The sequence below is a fragment of the Salvelinus namaycush genome, chromosome 40 (genome assembly GCF_016432855.1).
Source record: "Salvelinus namaycush isolate Seneca chromosome 40, SaNama_1.0, whole genome shotgun sequence".
NCBI lineage: Eukaryota > Metazoa > Chordata > Actinopteri > Salmoniformes > Salmonidae > Salvelinus > Salvelinus namaycush.
Window position 1 is genome coordinate 3,760,002 of NC_052346.1, and position 17,912 is coordinate 3,777,913.

Sequence of the window (17,912 nt, forward strand, 5' to 3'; positions counted from 1 at the left end):
TCGGGGAACAAAACATCGATATTTTGGGTCCATGGCCAGGAAACTCCCCAGACCTTAATCCCATTGAGAACTTGTGGTCAATCCTCAAGAGGCGGGTGGACAAACAAAAACCCACAAACTCCAAGCATTGATGATGCAAGAATGGGCTGCCATGAGTCAGGATTTGGCCCAGAAGTTAATTGACAGCATGCCAGGGCGGATTGCAGAGGACTTGAAAAAGAAGGGTCAACACTGCAAATATTGACTCTTTGCATCAACTTCATGTAACTGTCAATAAAAGCCTTTGACACTTATGAAATGCTTGTAATTATACTTCAGTATTCCATAGTAACATCTGACAAAAATATCTAAAGACATTGAAGCAGCAAACTGTGGAAATTAATATTTGTGTCATTTTCAAAACTTTTGGCCACGACTGTACAGTGTGTGCAAATGGCATGAGGAGGTAAGGCAAGAAATAGGCCATAGTAGCAAAGTAATTCCAATTTAGCAGATTAACACTGGAGTGATAGATGAGCAGATGATGATGAGCAGATAATGGTGTGTAAGTAGTGATACTGGTGTGCGAAAGAGCAGCAAAGTAAATAAAAACAATATGGGGATGAGGTAGGTAGATTGGATGGGCTATTTACAGATGGACTATGTACAGCTGCAGTGATCGGTTAGCTGCTCAGATAGCTGATGTTTGAAGTTAGTGAGGGAAATGTAAGTCTCCAGCAGAGAACTGGAAGGAAAGGCGGCCAAAGGAGGTGTTGGCTTTGGGGATGACCAGAGAGATATACGTGCTGGAGCGCGTGCTACGGGTGGGTGTTGTTATCGTGACCAGTGAGCTGAGATAAGGCGGAGCTTTACCTAGCAAAGACTTATAGATGACCTGGAGCCAGTGGGTCTGACGACGAGTATGTAGCGAGGGCCAGCCGACTAGAGCATACAGGTTGCAGTGGTGGGGGGTATAAGGCGCTTTGGTAACAAAACGGATGGCACTGTGATAGACTACATCCAATTTGCTGAGTAGAGTATTGGAAGCTATTTTGTAGATGACATCGCCGAAGTCGAGGATCGGTAGGATAGTCAGTTTTACTAGGGTAAGTTTGGCGGCGTGAGTGAAGGAGGCTTTGTTGCGAAATAGAAAGCCGATTCTAGATTTGATTTTGGATTGGAGATGTTTGATATGAGTCTGGAAGGAGAGTTTGCAGTCTAGCCAGACACCTAGGTATTTGTAGTTGTCCACGTATTCTAGGTCAGAACCGTCCAGAGTAGTGATGCTAGTCGAGCGGGCGGGTGCGGGCAGTGAACGGTTGAAAAGCATGCAATTGGTTTTGCTAGTGTTTAAAGGAGGAAGGAAGGAGTGTTGTATGGCATTGAAGCTCGTTTGGAGGTTCGTTAACACAGTGTCCAAAGAAGGGCCAGATGTATACAGAATGGTGTCGTCTGCGTAGAGGTGGATCAGAGAATCACCCGCAGCAAGAGCGACATCATTGATATAGACAGAGAAAAAATTTGACACACTGAACTCTGTCTGCGTAGTAGTTGGTGAACCAGGCGAGGCAGTCATTTGAGAAACCAAGGCTGTCGAGTCTGCCGATAAGAATGTGGTGATTGACAGAGTCGAAAGCCTTGGCCAGGTCGATGAAGACGGCTGCACAGTACTGTCTTTTATCGATGGCGGCTATGATATCGCTTAGTACCTTGAGCGTGGCTGAGGTGCACCCATGACCAGCTCGGAAACCTGATTGCACAGCGGAGAAGGTACGGTGGGATTCCAAATGAGTGAACTACATGAATGAAGGTAATTAGAAATAAGAAATAGATGCTGCATTTCACTTGTAAGTACATGCATTTGTATGACACCCAATATAACGACTGGCCACATACCTATACAGCAGTCAATTTAACATAATGAAGCGTTGTTTTTTAACCCTCCCCTTAGTTACATTGAAATGTCTTGGTTGTAGTGCTTTTTACCTTTCTGAATCCACCTTTCCAGTGGGATCAAGATTGTTAGCATCAAAACTATCCTAATCACTACCATTGGAGTTTTGAAAAACGCAAAATGAACATTTAATCCTGATTACAGGTCAAGATTGGATTATCCAATCCAAATCCCTATCCGAACGATCAGAATCTCGTTTTTCAGTTTTCAAAATCTGATAGAAATGTTTTGAGAAACTGGGCCCTGATGACTATCCAGCCTAAGTTTAGAAAATAAACTCCCACCCTCCAATACACAAATTCTATAAACACTTTGGATAACTGACCTGGCCCCTCTGACCACCCTGTGAGTGTGAGTCATTATAGCAAGCCTTATCTCAAAGCACACGCACGCATACACACACACACACACACACACACACACACACACACACACACACACACACACACACACACACACACACACACACACACACACACACACACACACACACACTCACACACACGGGTAGGGGATTACCCTTCTGTCCCAGCACACACAAGGCCTCTTAAAGAGAGACAGACAGAATAATGTTGCCATTGTAGCCCACAGTGCGTGTAGCCACCCAGTCCCCATCCTGCACTGAGACTCCAGCCACACGAAAGCCAGGGGCAGAGACACTGGCCTGATAAATGACTCATGAAAGATTCCTTCTGGACACACACTGGAGCCCCCAACAAGCACGCACACACACACACACACACACACACACACACACACACACACACACACACACACACACACTCACACTCACACTCACACACACGGGTAGGGGATTACCCTTCTGTCCCAGCACACACAAGGCCTCTTAAAGAGAGACAGACAGAATAATGTTGCCATTGTAGCCCACAGTGCGTGTAGCCACCCAGTCCCCATCCTGCACTGAGACTCCAGCCACACGAAAGCCAGGGGCAGAGACACTGGCCTGATAAATGACTCATGAAAGATTCCTTCTGGACACACACTGGAGCCCCCAACAAGCACGCACACACACACACACACACACACACACACACACACACACACACACACACACACACACACACACACACACACACACACACACACACACACACACAGAGGGCGTCCATGGGAGCTTAGGGATCTCCTCTCGTCCTCTCTCCGAACCCTCTCTACGTCCAGTCAGGAGGCAGAGGGCACGAGGCTCCACTCATGGCTATTGAGGATGAGCGAGTCATCGCAGGAGAACGTGATACTGCTGTGTTACTGTACGGAGTGATCGCTGCTCCTCTTTTCCAAGAATACAGGAGACATGGTACCACACAGCACCTTGAAGGGGCAATCTGGGATTCAAACTACAAGAAAGTAGTCACCCTTGCCATGTTTTTTGGTAAACAGCTGAGAGATTGAGCTGGAGAAATATAACCACGCTCAACTGTATAGACAGAGCTATGGATGCAAGGACTGATCATCCATGAGATGAAAATGATGGGTCTATACTTGCGAACATTAGTTTGAACCTTTTCTCCGTCTCAAAATGTGCATCAGCCAATTAAAATAGTTGATGTAGTTGCATGTGATAAAATGATATACACTGCTCAAAAAAATAAAGGGAACACTTAAACAACACAATGTAACTCCAAGTCAATCATACTTCTGTGAAATCAAACTGTCCACTTAGGAAGCAACACTGATTGACAATAAATTTCACATGCTGTTGTGCAAATGGAATAGACAAAAGGTGGAAATTATAGGCAATTAGCAAGACACCCCCCAATAAAGGAGTGATTCTGCAGGTGGTGACCACAGACCACTTCTCAGTTCCTATGCTTCCTGGCTGATGTTTTGGTCACTTTTGAATGCTGGCGGTGCTCTCACTCTAGTGGTAGCATGAGACGGAGTCTACAACCCACACAAGTGGCTCAGGTAGTGCAGCTCATCCAGGATGGCACATCAATGCGAGCTGTGGCAAAAAAGTTTGCTGTGTCTGTCAGCGTAGTGTCCAGAGCATGGAGGCGCTACCAGGAGACAGGCCAGTACATCAGGAGACGTGGAGGAGGCCGTAGGAGGGCAACAACCCAGCAGCAGGACCGCTACCTCCGCCTTTGTGCAAGGAGGAGCACTGCCAGAGCCCTGCAAAATGACCTCCAGCAGGCCACAAATGTGCATGTGTCTGCTCAAACGGTCAGAAACAGACTCCATGAGGGTGGTATGAGGGCCCGACGTCCACAGGTGGGGGTTGTGCTTACAGCCCAACACCGTGCAGGACGTTTGGCATTTGCCAGAGAACACCAAGATTGGCAAATTCGCCACTGGGGCCCTGTGCTCTTCACAGATGAAAGCAGGTTCACACTGAGCACATGAGCACATGTGACAGACGTGACAGAGTCTGGAGACGCCGTGGAGAACGTTCTGCTGCCTGCAACATCCTCCAGCATGACCGGTTTGGCGGTGGGTCAGTCATGGTGTGGGGTGGCATTTCTTTGTGGGGCCGCACAGCCCTCCATGTGCTCCCCAGAGGTAGCCTGACTGCCATTAGGTACCGAGATGAGATCCTAAGAGCCATTGTGAGACCATATGCTGACACATGCACATTTGTGGCCTGCTGGAGGTCATTTTGCAGGGCTCTGGCAGTGCTACTCCTTGCACAAAGGCGGAGGTAGCGGTCCTGCTGCTGGGTTGTTGCCCTCCTACGGCCTCCTCCACGTCTCCTGATGTACTGGCCTGTCTCCTGGTAGCGCCTCCATGCTCTGGACACTACGCTGACAGACACAGCAAACCTTCTTGCCACAGCTCGCATTGATGTGCCATCCTGGATGAGCTGCACTACCTGAGCCACTTGTGTGGGTTGTAGACTCCGTCTCATGCTACCACTAGAGTGAGAGCACCGCCAGCATTCAAAAGTGACCAAAACATCAGCCAGGAAGCATAGGAACTGAGAAGTGGTCTGTGGTCACCACCTGCAGAATCACTCCTTTATTGGGGGGTGTCTTGCTAATTGCCTATAATTTCCACCTTTTGTCTATTCCATTTGCACAACAGCATGTGAAATTTATTGTCAATCAGTGTTGCTTCCTAAGTGGACAGTTTGATTTCACAGAAGTGTGATTGACTTGGAGTTACATTGTGTTGTTTAAGTGTTCCCTTTATTTTTTTGAGCAGTGTACATCTTAGCTGTTCCCATTAGATAACCTGGCACATTTCGCCCTATGATAACCCGTAACAAATGCTGCATCAGCCTATTAAAAATCTTAGACTTTATGTCCACCAACTAATGGCATTTCTTAAAATAGGTCAACTTGGGCACCAGAGGGATATTTTAAACCTCCAAAGTGGCATTTTTTCAATAAAAATAAGACAGAATTGATGAAGGATGATGTTTGAGGACAGGGTTTTGTTCTTTATGGATTCCATTAGAATGACGATCGCAGAGAAAGGGACAGGGTTTTGTTCTTTCTGGATTCCATTCGAATGACGATCGCAGAGAAAGGGACAGGGCAACAACTCTTTCAACTCCATCTATTGAATCCTGCAAGATACTGTTCTTAATTATACTACCTTATTTTTGCCAAACTTCTAGTTTACATGGAGTAAAACAAGCATACACACAAACAAGCATATCTTTTGGATTGCGACGGAGTAAGACAGTTGCACCAAGTTCTTCAAGAATCAATGGGTATATATAAATAATTGAAAAGTCCACAAATGGATGTATCAATCCCGAGATAGCCTCTTCAAAGTGAACTTTATATTTGCTTCCCTTCGTTGTGATGAGTTATTGTTGAACCTTCTTTGAGGTATGATCCCAGAATCTTATTTTCAAGCTGACACTGTGAGAAACAGAGGGATTGGCCCGTTCACATGTCAAATCATTTCTTCCATGATGTGTTTGTATGCCTTTGTTTACAAAGACCATAGTCTCCGGCCAACACGAATCAATTGTCTGCTGCCCTGTGTGTGTGTGCGTGCGTGCGAGAGATGTGAGCGCGATAGCGTGTGTGCACGCCTTTGCATATGCGTGAGCGTAATTACGTTATAAGCATCTGTACACAAGTGAGAGAGTGTGCAGTAACACGTGGGGGGGGGGGGGGGGGGGCTACAGTCGGGTGCGCTGACAAAATAGCCAACAGGATCCCAATCTGATCTAGATAATAAGACGCCCTTAAATAGATAACGATCCTATGGTGCAGTCCGATCCCTTCAATCACTGGGGATAATATACGTAGAAACGCCTACTGGACAACAGCCAAAGCCTGCAACAGTTCAAAAAGTCATACCCATAGGATGACTATGGAAACTTTGAGCACAGCAATTGAACCTTGAAAGTGGTTGTCAGAGTGGTGTGGGATCGACACAACTAGCGGTCTTTTACTGTGATCTGTGTGGACCTAGGGAGGGGGGGCAGAAGGGATATTGAGAGGAGAGAGACTTGTCTACACTGATATCATCATTGCATCCACAGAGAGCGAGGTAAGTAGAGAAGGAAAGAGAGTCGGAGTGAGAGAGAGGGAGATGGGAGGAAAATAGAGGTGGAGAAGGAAAGGAAGAGGGAGGGATAGAGAAAGAGAGAGAGAGAGAGGTCATTGAACTAGGTCAATGAGAAATGAATAGCTAGGGCATTAGGGTACAGCTTGTCAATCATGGGTTCTGAGCTGAACAGGTGAGCTCGCCCCCTGACTGACAGAGTCTAATGGGTCAATTAGAGAGCAGCGTGTTAGAATGTCACACCGTCGTGGACTCTAAACCTGGGCTTAGTGTCCAAAAAGCATCACTGGGCACTGGGGAAATCCACCAGAGTGCCTCATCTCCAGAGGGTAGGAGTGTATGCAACATGCATGTGCGCACACACACACACGCATGCACTCACTCACTCACACACCACACTCTCTCTCTATCTCTCTCTCTCTCTCTCGCTCTCAGAATGATGAAGTGGCTCAATTTGCTATTCTGGGTGCTTCTCGTTGCATTTGTTGATTCCAAGGAGGCTGTACAGCGCAGCATTTAGTTACAGCTGGGAATGTCAGAATAATGAGCTAGGCTCCTAAATAAGGAAACAAAGGACGTCGTGCATCAATTAAGAGCCATTTAGTGCATCTGAAATGTGTGTGTGTGTGTTGCTAAATACCTTTTTCTAAACAGATGAATCAATATGGAAGACAACTCATGCTTGTTTGATATTGAAATGAGCAGTCCGCGACCACATTAAATACCTTGTCAGCCTAATTGCTCATTGATGTCCAGCCTCTCTCGCATAAATATTGAATTGCTTCCAAATGTTCACGGGCAACAAATGACATTAGATAACGACAGTGAACCGATAAGTGGAAGAACAACACAGTACTCACAATTATGACTCTGAGTCTATCCTAATATGGACACAGTAATACCAACTGTTCTTTATCCAGAGGTGTGCTGGTAGATCAGGGTCGCATTCAAACCGTAGCCAACCCTTTTGCAACGTAAACCGATTACTCACTTTACTCACAGTAAGCCTTTTAAATCATAACTAAAACAGTTTCTGTTGCTAAGTGTTTTGTTATGGTTTGCTACGGTGTCCAATAATGAATGCAACTCGTATGTAGAATATTTGAGGTGGGTTTGAGATCCTATCGTCTACAAATATGTAAAAAGGTTTGCGCATGGGCAATTTTTCTAGGAGTGAAGTAGTAAGGAAATGGACAATGTGTGTTTTTTTTCTTCCTCTACGGGATGGAGCCGACAATAATTTATTGTGACTAGTGGTATTAATGACTATGGCATAATGGTGCTGTTGGTTTAACCTTTCAGCATTGGCAACAAATGACTAGCTGACCTCAGAGCGGCCATTAAGAAATAACCTTTCATATGAACCGGCTGACCCCAGAACAATGTGTTGGAAAATAATGAGCAACGAAACACTCATTTACGCGTGTGAGAGAGTGTGCATGTCTGGGCATGAATTTGATCAACAAAGTCGTCGTGCCAAATTGTTGTGTCATTTTGGTGGGTTAGGAGGGTGGGTGGCAGCTCACGGATAGAAGATTGCATTTGCATAGAACTGAATGATGGTTTGATGGCTTGTGTTCGGTCCGGAATTTAAATCAAATCAAATCAAATCAAGTTTATTTTATATAGCCCTTTCGTACATCAGCTAATATCTCGAAGTGCTGTACAGAAACCCAGCCTAAAACCACAAACAGCAAGCAATGCAGGTGTAGAAGCACGGTGGCTAGGAAAAACTCCCTAGAAAGGCCAAAACCTAGGAAGAAACCTAGAGAGGAACCAGGCTATGAGGGGTGGCCAGTCCTCTTCTGGCTGTGCCGGGTGGAGATTATAACAGAACATGGCCAAGATGTTCAAAATGTTCATAAATGACAAGCATGGTCAAATAATAATCAGGAATAAATGTCAGTTGGCTTTTCATAGCCGATCATTAAGAGTTGAAAACAGCAGGTCTGGGACAGGTAGGGGTTCCATAACCGCAGGCAGAACAGTTGAAACTGGAATAGCAGCAAGGCCAGGTGGACTGGGGACAGCAAGGAGTCATCATGCCCGGTAGTCCTGACGTATGGTCCTAGGGCTCAGGTCCTCCGAGAGAGAGAAAGAAAGAGAGAAGGAGAGAATTAGAGAGAGCCAAGATTTTCAAAATGTTCATAAATGACAAGCATGGTCAAATAATAATCAGGAATAAATGTCAGTTGGCTTTTCATAGCCGATCATTAAGAGTTGAAAGCAGCAGGTCTGGGACAGGTAGGGGTTCCATAACCGCAGGCAGAACAGTTGAAACTGGAACAGCAGCAAGGCCAAGTGGACTGGGGACAGCAAGGAGTCATCATGTCCGGTAGTCCTGACGTATGGTCCTAGGGCTCAGGTTCTCCGAGAGAGAGAAAGAAAGAGAGAAGGAGAGAATTAGAGAGAGCATACTTAAATTCACACAGGACACTGGATAAGACAGGAGAAGTACTCCAGATATAACCAACTGACCCTAGCCCCCCGACACATAAACTACTGCAGCATAAATACTGGAGGCTGAGACAGGAGGGGTCAGGAGACACTGTGGCCCCATCCGATGATACCCCCGGACAGGGCCAAACAGGAAGGATATAACCCCACCCACTTTGCCAAAGCACAGCCCCCGCACCACTAGAGGGATATCTTCAACCACCAACTTACAATCCTGAGACAAGGCCGAGTATAGCCCACAAAGATCTCCACCACAGCACAAACCAAGGGGGGGCGCCAACCCAGACAGGAAGATCACGTCAGTAACTCAACCCACTCAAGTGACGCACCCCTCCTAGGGACGGCATGAAAGAGCACCAGTAAGCCAGTGACTCAGCCCCTGAGTAGGGTTAGAGGCAGAGAATCCCAGTGGAGAGAGGGGAACCGGCCAGGCAGAGACAGCAAGGGCGGTTCGTTGCTCCAGAGTCTTTCCGTTCACCTTCACACTCCTGGGCCAGACTACACTCAATCATATGACCTACTGAAGAGATAAGTCTTCAGTAAAGACTTAAAGGTTGAGACCGAGTCTGCGTCTCTCACATGGGTAGGCAGACCGTTCCATAAAAATGGAGATCTATAGGAGAAAGCCCTGCCTCCAGCTGTTTGCTTAGAAATTCTAGGGACAATTAGGAGGCCTGCGTCTTGTGACCGTAGCGTACGTGTAGGTATGTACGGCAGGACCAACTCGGAAAGATAGGTAGGAGCAAGCCCATGTAACGCTTTATAGGTTAACAGTAAAACCTTGAAATCAGCATAAACTACTGCAGCATAGTTTGCCTTAACAGGAAGCCAGTGTAGGGAAGCTAGCACTGGAGTAATATGATCAAATTTCTTGGTTCTAGTCAGGATTCTAGCAGCCGTATTTAGCACTAACTGAAGTTTATTTTGTGCTTTATCCGGGTAGCCGGAAAGTAGAGCATTGCAGTAGTCTAACCTAGAAGTAACAAATGCATGGATACATTTTTCTGCATCATTTTTGGACAGAAAATTTCTGATTTTTGCAATGTTACGTAGATGGAAAAAAGCTGTCCTTGAAACAGTCTTGATATGTTCGTCAAAAGAGAGATCAGGGTCAAGAGTAACGCCGAGGTCCTTCACAGTTTTATTTGAGACGACTTTACAACCATCAAGATTAATTGTCAGATTTAACAGAAGATCTCTTTGTTTCTTGGGACCTAGAACAAGCATCTCTGTTTTGTCCGAGTTTAAAAGTAGAAAGTTTTCAGCCATCCACTTCCTTATGTCTGAAACACAGGCTTCTAGCGAGGGCAATTTTGGGGCTTCACCATGTTTCATTGAAATGTACAGCTGTGTGTCATCCGCATAGCAGTGAAAGTTAACATTATGTTTTCGAATAACATCCCCAAGAGGTAAAATATATAGTGAAAACAATAGTGGTCCTAAAACGGAACCTTGAGGAACACCGAAATGTACAGTTGATTTGTCAGAGGACAAACCATTCACAGAGACAAACTGATATCTTTCCGACAGATAAGATCTAAACCAGGCCAGAACTTGTCCGTGTAGGCCAATTTGGGTTTCCAGTCTCTCCAAAAGAATGTGGTGATCGATGGTGTCAAAGGCAGCACTAAGGTCTAGTAGCACGAGGACAGATGCAGAGCCTCGGTCTGACGCCATTAAAAGGTCATTTACCACCTTCACAAGTGCAGTCTCAGTGGTATGATGGGGTCTAAAACCAGACTGAAGCATTTCGTATACATTGTTTGTCTTCAGGAAGGCAGTGAGTTGCTGCGCAACAGCTTTTTCTAAAATTTTTGACAAAGACAATGTTTCAAGAACCTCCAGTTACATTGATGTCACACCACACGGCGTCGCCAGTTCTTTGTTGTCACCCATATCGTTTGATCATTCGAGTGCATAAAAAAACACAAAACTGACCCCTGCTCAGTTTTTATTGACAACGTTGCTAAAGCCCAAGTATGAAAGATTCATAAAAACACAAACACAACACCCCCCCCACACACACACACACTTATTGTCATCGCCATGGCAACTCCCATCAGGGAAGCACCCCTTCACTATCACCACTGTGCCATGACAGCTTCCACTGAGTCCCCCGCTCCCTCACTGGTGTACTCATCTGAGTAATTGTTCAGAAGGCCATTCAAAGCGGTTTAGTCTCACCCAAGCCAACATCAAAGGGCTCTCACCTAGTTAATGTTGGTGTATGTGTGAGATTGAGAGAGAATGTTGTCCATTATTGTTTTTACCAATTGTCCTTTCGCGTTGACAATGATGTTAACATTGTTCATGACAATCATTCCATTTCCAATGTACGCTTTGGCAACATGCACATTATGTTATGCCAATAAAGCAATTTTAAAATAGAAAAATGTAACTTTAAAATGTGATGACAAAGAGAGAGGGAGTAGAGAGAGAGGGAGAGTAAACGAGATCAGTTTGCCTGTATACAATCCTTTTGTGGCATTCCTGTAATCAATGTGTTTGTGAGGTGATTGACCAACTATTTTTAAAAAATTGTATGTCCCTCTTTCCGTATCTGTGTATTTACAAACCAACTTAATCACCCAATCTGTTTTACTTGGTCAAGCCCGGGTTCACACGTAGTAGGGGGTGAATGATACAGTTGCTTGCGAAAGTATTCAACCCCTTGGCATTTTTCCTATTTTGTTGCCTTACAACCTGGGATTAAAATAGATTTTTGGAAGGTTTGTATCATTTGATTTACACAACCTGCCTACCACTTTGAAGATGCTAAATATTTTTTATTGTGAAACAAACAAGAAATAAGACAAAAAACCTGAACCTGAGCGTGCATAACAATTCACCCCCCCATTGTCAATACTTTGTAGATCCACCTATTGCAGCAATTACAGCTACAAGTCTCTTGGGGTATGTCTCTATAAGCTTGACACGTCTAGCCACTGGGATTTATGCCCATTCTTCAAGGCAAAACTGCTCCAGCTCCTTCAAGTTGGATGGGTTCCACTGGTGTACAGCAATCTTTAAGTCATACTACAGATTGTCAATTGGACTGAGGTCTGGGCTTTGACTACGCCATTCCAAGACATTTAAATGTTTCCCTTGTTGGATTCGGGGTTAAACCTGGAACATTGTTGTACTCATAAGTATAGGAGAGCTCCTTGATCTTCATGGTGCCGCTTGCTTGGTGGTGCTGCTTGCTTAGTGGTGTTGCAGACACTGGGGCCTTTCAGAACAGGTGTATATATACTGAGATCATGTGACAGATCATGTGACACTTAGATTGCACACAGGTGGACTGTATTTAACGAATGATGTGACTTCTGAAGGTAATTGGTTGCACCAGATCTTATTTAGGGGCTTCATAGCAAAGGGGGTGAATACATATGCACGCACCACTTTCCTCTTTTTCATTTTTTTTTTTAGAAAGTTATTTTTTTCATTTCACTTCACCAATTTGGACTATTTTGTGTATGTCCATTAAATGAAATACAAATAAAAATCAATTACAATTACAGGTTGTAATGAAACAAAATAGGGAAAACGCCAAGGGGGATAAATACTTTTGCAAGGCACTGTATATATTTGTTATCTCTATCTCTTTACTATCTCTGTTATCTTGGTCACTAGCCACCTCAAGGGGTGATGGCACATACCACCATCAACTTGTTCCCTCCAATGTGTGTGTGTGTGTGTGTGTGTGTGTGTGTGTGTGTGTGTGTGTGTGTGTGTGTGTGTGTGTGAGAGAGAGAGAGATGTGGGGGTTAGGCCTACGAAAGCTGTGGTACTCGTTCCTAAATGAACTTGTTTGTTTTGTTTACAAACCAACGTAAATCCCCCAATCTGTTTTACTTGGTCAAGCTCGGGTTCACACATAGCAGGGGGTGACTGTTATCTCTTCACTATCTCTTTACTATCTGTGTTATCTTGGTCACTAGCCACCTCAGGGAGGGATGGCATGTACCACTGTCAACTCGTTCCCTCTGTTCCCTCCAATTTACAAATTTCCTGAAACTGGAGACAGGATGCGTCCCAAATGGCACCCTTTCCCCCATGTAGTGCACTACTTTTGACCAGGGCCCATAGAGCTCTGGTCAACAGTAGTGCACTACTGTGAATAGGGTTCCATTTGTGAAATAGACATTGAGCTTTGATAAACACTGTCAGTTGAGCAGAAGTATTTTCATGACTGACGGTTATTGGATTAGCAATGCGTATTTGTTTTTGCACTGAGTGCAATTGATTGGCTATAGGGGAAACCAGGAAGGTCTTATTGAATTACCACTCGAATAGATTGAGTGGCGGTCCAATTGGAGCATATCTCTGTTGTCTCTCGTCTCAGTCTCAACATTATATCATATTAAAGCCCGTCTCAATAATAGAATACCAATAGGAGAGTCTTGTATCCTATTGTTGATATTCTATATCCTCAACTAATAATGATTTATCCCTGCCTTGTCAATTTAACCTGCTCTCTCTCTCTCTGTCTCTCTGTCTCTGTCTCTGTCTCTGTCTCTGTCTCTGTCTCTGTCTCTGTCTCTGTCTCTGTCTCTGTCTCTGTCTCTGTCTCTGTCTCTCTGTCTCTGTCTCTGTCTCTGTCTCTCTGTCTCTGTCTCTGTCTCTGTCTCTGTCTCTGTCTCTGTCTCTCTGTCTCTGTCTCTCTCTCTGTCTGTCTCTCTCTCTCTGTCTCTCTCCCTCTCTCTGTCTCTCTCTCTCTCTCTCGATCTCTGTCTCTCTCTCTCTCTGTCTCTCTCTCTCTCTCTCTCCCTCTCTCTCTCTCTCTCTCTCTCTCTCTCTCTCTCTCTCTCTCTCTCTCTCTCTCTCTCTCTCTCTCTCTCTCTCAATTCAAGGGGCTTTATTGGCATGTGAAACATATGTTAACATTGCCAAAGCAAGTGAGGTAGATAATATACAAAAAGTGAAATAAACAATAAAAATGAACAGTAGACATTACACTCACAGAAGTTCCAAAAGAATAAAGACATTTCAAATGTCATATTATGTATATGTACAGTGTTGTAGTGATGTACAAATGGTTAAAGTACAAAAGGGAAAATAAATAAGCATAAATATGGGTTGTATTTACAATGGTGTTTGTTCTTCACTGGTTGACCTTTCTTGTGGCAACAGGTCACAAATCTTGCTGCTGTGATGGCACACTGTGGCCATCACAGTGTGACATCTCTCTCTCTCTCTCTCTCTCTCTCTCTCTCTCTCTCTCTCTCTATTTTATCTCTCTCTCTCTCTCTCTATTTTATCTCTCTCTCTCTCTTTCATCTCTCTCTATTTCATATCTCTCTCTATTTTATCTCTCTCTTGGTTCAACGTAATTTCATTGAAATGACGTGTAAACGACGTTGATTCAACCAGTGTGAGCCCAGTGGGTTTTCTGTTTTGATCTACGTGGGCCAGCAACTGTGTCTCACTTGGCCATGGCTCCGGCGGACCTGCTTTCACCTGGGGCCAAAGCCAGGCCACTGGTACTTTTCAGCTGGCATTTACGTAACAATCTCCAACTGTGAACTTCAACATCTTCTCACAAAGAAACTGTCTTGATGATGAGGTGGTTGATTCTGTTCTCTTGAAGTTCTTAGTGTCACACTCCTGATGGAAACACAATTACACTAGAGCCTACATTAACAGAAAACTCCGGCGACACACTGGTGTGGGGGTAAGTTTCCATGGAAATAAGGCATTTGTCTCGCCCTCTCCATCTTTCTTTCTTTCCCTACCTCCCTCCCTCTCACTCACTCTCTCTCTCTCTCTGGCTCTCGGTGTAGATGTGATGTGACTGGTGGTGACGGACAGATATTGAGACACCACATTGGTGTCAGAAGTGGGATCCAGTATTTTCCTCCCGGCAGACAGTCTGTATGTATTGATGTGTGTGTGTTATGAACTCATTTATTTGACACACACAATGCACAACAATTGAAATCTCAAACAAACTGTGGTTTAACAGTGCTGGATTTAGCTCATTTTCACCCGTTGAGTGTGTGCGTCTGTCTGTGCGTGTGTGTGTGATTGGAAAGGGGGTACATGAGTGACACACGTTACCTTAATGCTCAGACAGAGGCTGTAAGTCGATTAGGTTTGTCTGCATGGGGATGGGCAGATAGCCGTCTCCACGCCACGCAACTAACACTAAATCAAATCTGAAATGCCCTCTCTTCATTTCCCATAGCCATCTCTTGTTTCCTTGTCGGCCTACACACACACACACACACACACACACACATACACATACACACACACACACCTTGAAGCCAGTTCCACTCTTTTTCATTATTCCCCTCTAATCATGGACTGATTTAGACTTGGGACACCAGGTGGGTGCAATTCATAATCAGGTAGAACAGAAAAGCAGCAGACTATGGAACTGGTAGGGTAAGAGTTGAACACCCCTGCCCACAGCATCCTCAACTGACAATGTCAGAGCAATATATGTCAAAGGCTCCAGTCTCACATGGCAGGTGGGTGAGAGAGGCAAGTGAAGAGATCACCTGACAGGAGTTTATCCCAGACGTACAACATGCTCATAAATACTATGGTGTTCCCATAGACTCCATTAAACTAAACCGTAAACGCAGCAGAATTCCGCAATATGTCACAATAAATCAGAGGACGAAGCAAGAACGGTGGTCCTTTACTCGTTTCCTGTCTAAACAGAACACTCCACTGACTTTCTGTGTGTGTGTGTGTGTGTGTGTGTGTGTGTGTGTGTGTGTGTGTGTGTGTGTGTGTGTGTGTGTGTGTGTGTGTGTGTGTGTGTGTGTGTGTGTGTGTGTGTGTGTGTGTGTGTGTGTGTGTGTGTGTGTGTGTGTGTGTCTGCCTGCGTGTCTTCCTTGACCTTACGATCTCCTTATCCTCTCTCTCTTTCATACACACACAGGATGCGGTGGGGCAATTCCAGCCTCCTCACAGTGAAACAATAGGGCTTGGTGATTCACCCACTTGAATGGACTGGGGATCATTAACATCCACTTGTAGCCTCCACTGTTATCTTCTCCTAGTTTGTCGAGGGCTGCTCCCGCATATAGAGGCCAAGTGATCTCATCCCCACAGAGCAAACAAGGTGTGGGAGAGTCTGGAGAGACTAACTGGAAGCTGAAGAATGTCTTCCAAGATGTGGAGCTAATTTCATCTACATTCTAAAGTGATTGCGGAGCAAGGTGGCATAACAAAAAAGTAACACACAAACACACAAGAAAACATATGCCAATTCACACAAACGAACATATGAACACACATATGCATATGACAAAAAGAGCTTGTAAAAGTCAATGCTCTCTCCTTCCTTATTTTTCTCTCTCTTTCACTCAGTCTTGCTATCTACAGCCAATTTAATTAAGGCCACGAAATTTGATGATCAACTTCTAAATGTTGAAAATCATACAACGGGTGAGTCTAGTCCTGAATGCTGATTGGTTAAAACCACATTCCAGCCGGTGTCCACAAGTTACCACCTGCTAAATATATAGTGTCAAAATGCCTATTTATTCTGTTCCATCTGACTGCGCAATCCACTGTCTCATCAGCCCAGCCAGGCAATTTATAGACATTATCTCCTCTATAAAAAGCAACTAGACATTATCTCACATTTATTTTAGACTAACATTTAGTTTTCAACAGCAGAGATTTTGTATAAATCTGTCTCTCTGTCTCTACTACATTTGCAACATTGTTTCAATACTCAAATTCGATCTCCAGCTGTCGCATAGTAATGAACGTGTCGGGAGTCGTGACTAGACAGACAGGCAGCGTTTCTCAGCCAGTCGAAATCATGAATCAGCTGGCATCATTTTTATGGATATAAAAAGAAATGTCAATAGAAATCAGGTAAAAACGAAACAAAGTGCAGCTAGTTTGCAGTCTTTCCAGCTTCAGTTTGAAGTGGTTGTGTTAGCTGTGTTGTTGGCTAGCTCCTCTGAACAACAGTGTCCTGACGAGTGAGCACATTTTCTATGCCAGGTGAAATCGCGCCTCATTAGCGCATCGTTATGGATGTCACTAGAAAGCAACTTAAACAAATGCAAATGCAGCTACTTTGCTGTTATTCTGGCTGCACTTTTTGACGTGACTGTAAACTAGCCGTAGTTGTCTCGCTAGCAAGCAAGGGATAAGAACGTTGCCAGCCAGTATGGCAATGGAACATTTAGAACAAACGACTGGGTCGCGTCCATATATACAGAACAAAAAGACTGAATGACTGGGTTGCGTCTCTGCAACCGAACCGATAGAATGAACAACCAGCCGGCTTGGGTAACAACCCTAGATTTGTGTCGGGACTATATCTTGTGGAAGGATGAAATGGTATGAATAAATTCCTCAAAATAACGTTTTTAATAAAAATGTGTAAATCATTATTTGAATAGGTTGGTAACCCGTTGTATAAAAATGATGATGCCCTCGAAGCTGGTGTTTGGAGGATATATTGGCACGGTTTGCACGGCCTAACAACACCTGTGATAATATATCCTTCAAACACCGGCTTCTATGGGCATTATCACTTAACTAATATTGATTGAAACAAAAAAACATGTCAGATGCACGCACACATTCCACAGAGCCTTTTTCTGGAGTGGGGAATTTGTAGAGGAAAGGGATTAGTGTGAAGTTGTCCCTAGACGCTGATCTTGGGTCAGTTCCGTTTTTTCCCCATTAATGGTTAAGGTTAGGATTGTGGAAGGGTGAGCTGATCCTAGATCTGTACCTAGGGGAAACTTCACCCCGAAGCAGAGGAACGAGTCTGGTATTTATTACTGGGCTTCTTTGATGTGTCTAAAGACACCCTAGAACTTCTGAGACTACAGGATGACAGAGTAGGAAACAAGAGAAAATTGCCTCCTGTTAAACATAAATAAAGCCCCATCTCTTTCTCTGCTCTTGATGTGCCAAGGTATAGCGTTCATTTACAGTAAATAAGACCAAAGAGCTATGTATTTGAGGTGGCCATCTTGTAATTAAGGAAATAGGCTAGTAACAACAACAGTGGAAATCTGACAAGGAAGGCCTATCATTGTCGAGAGACAAT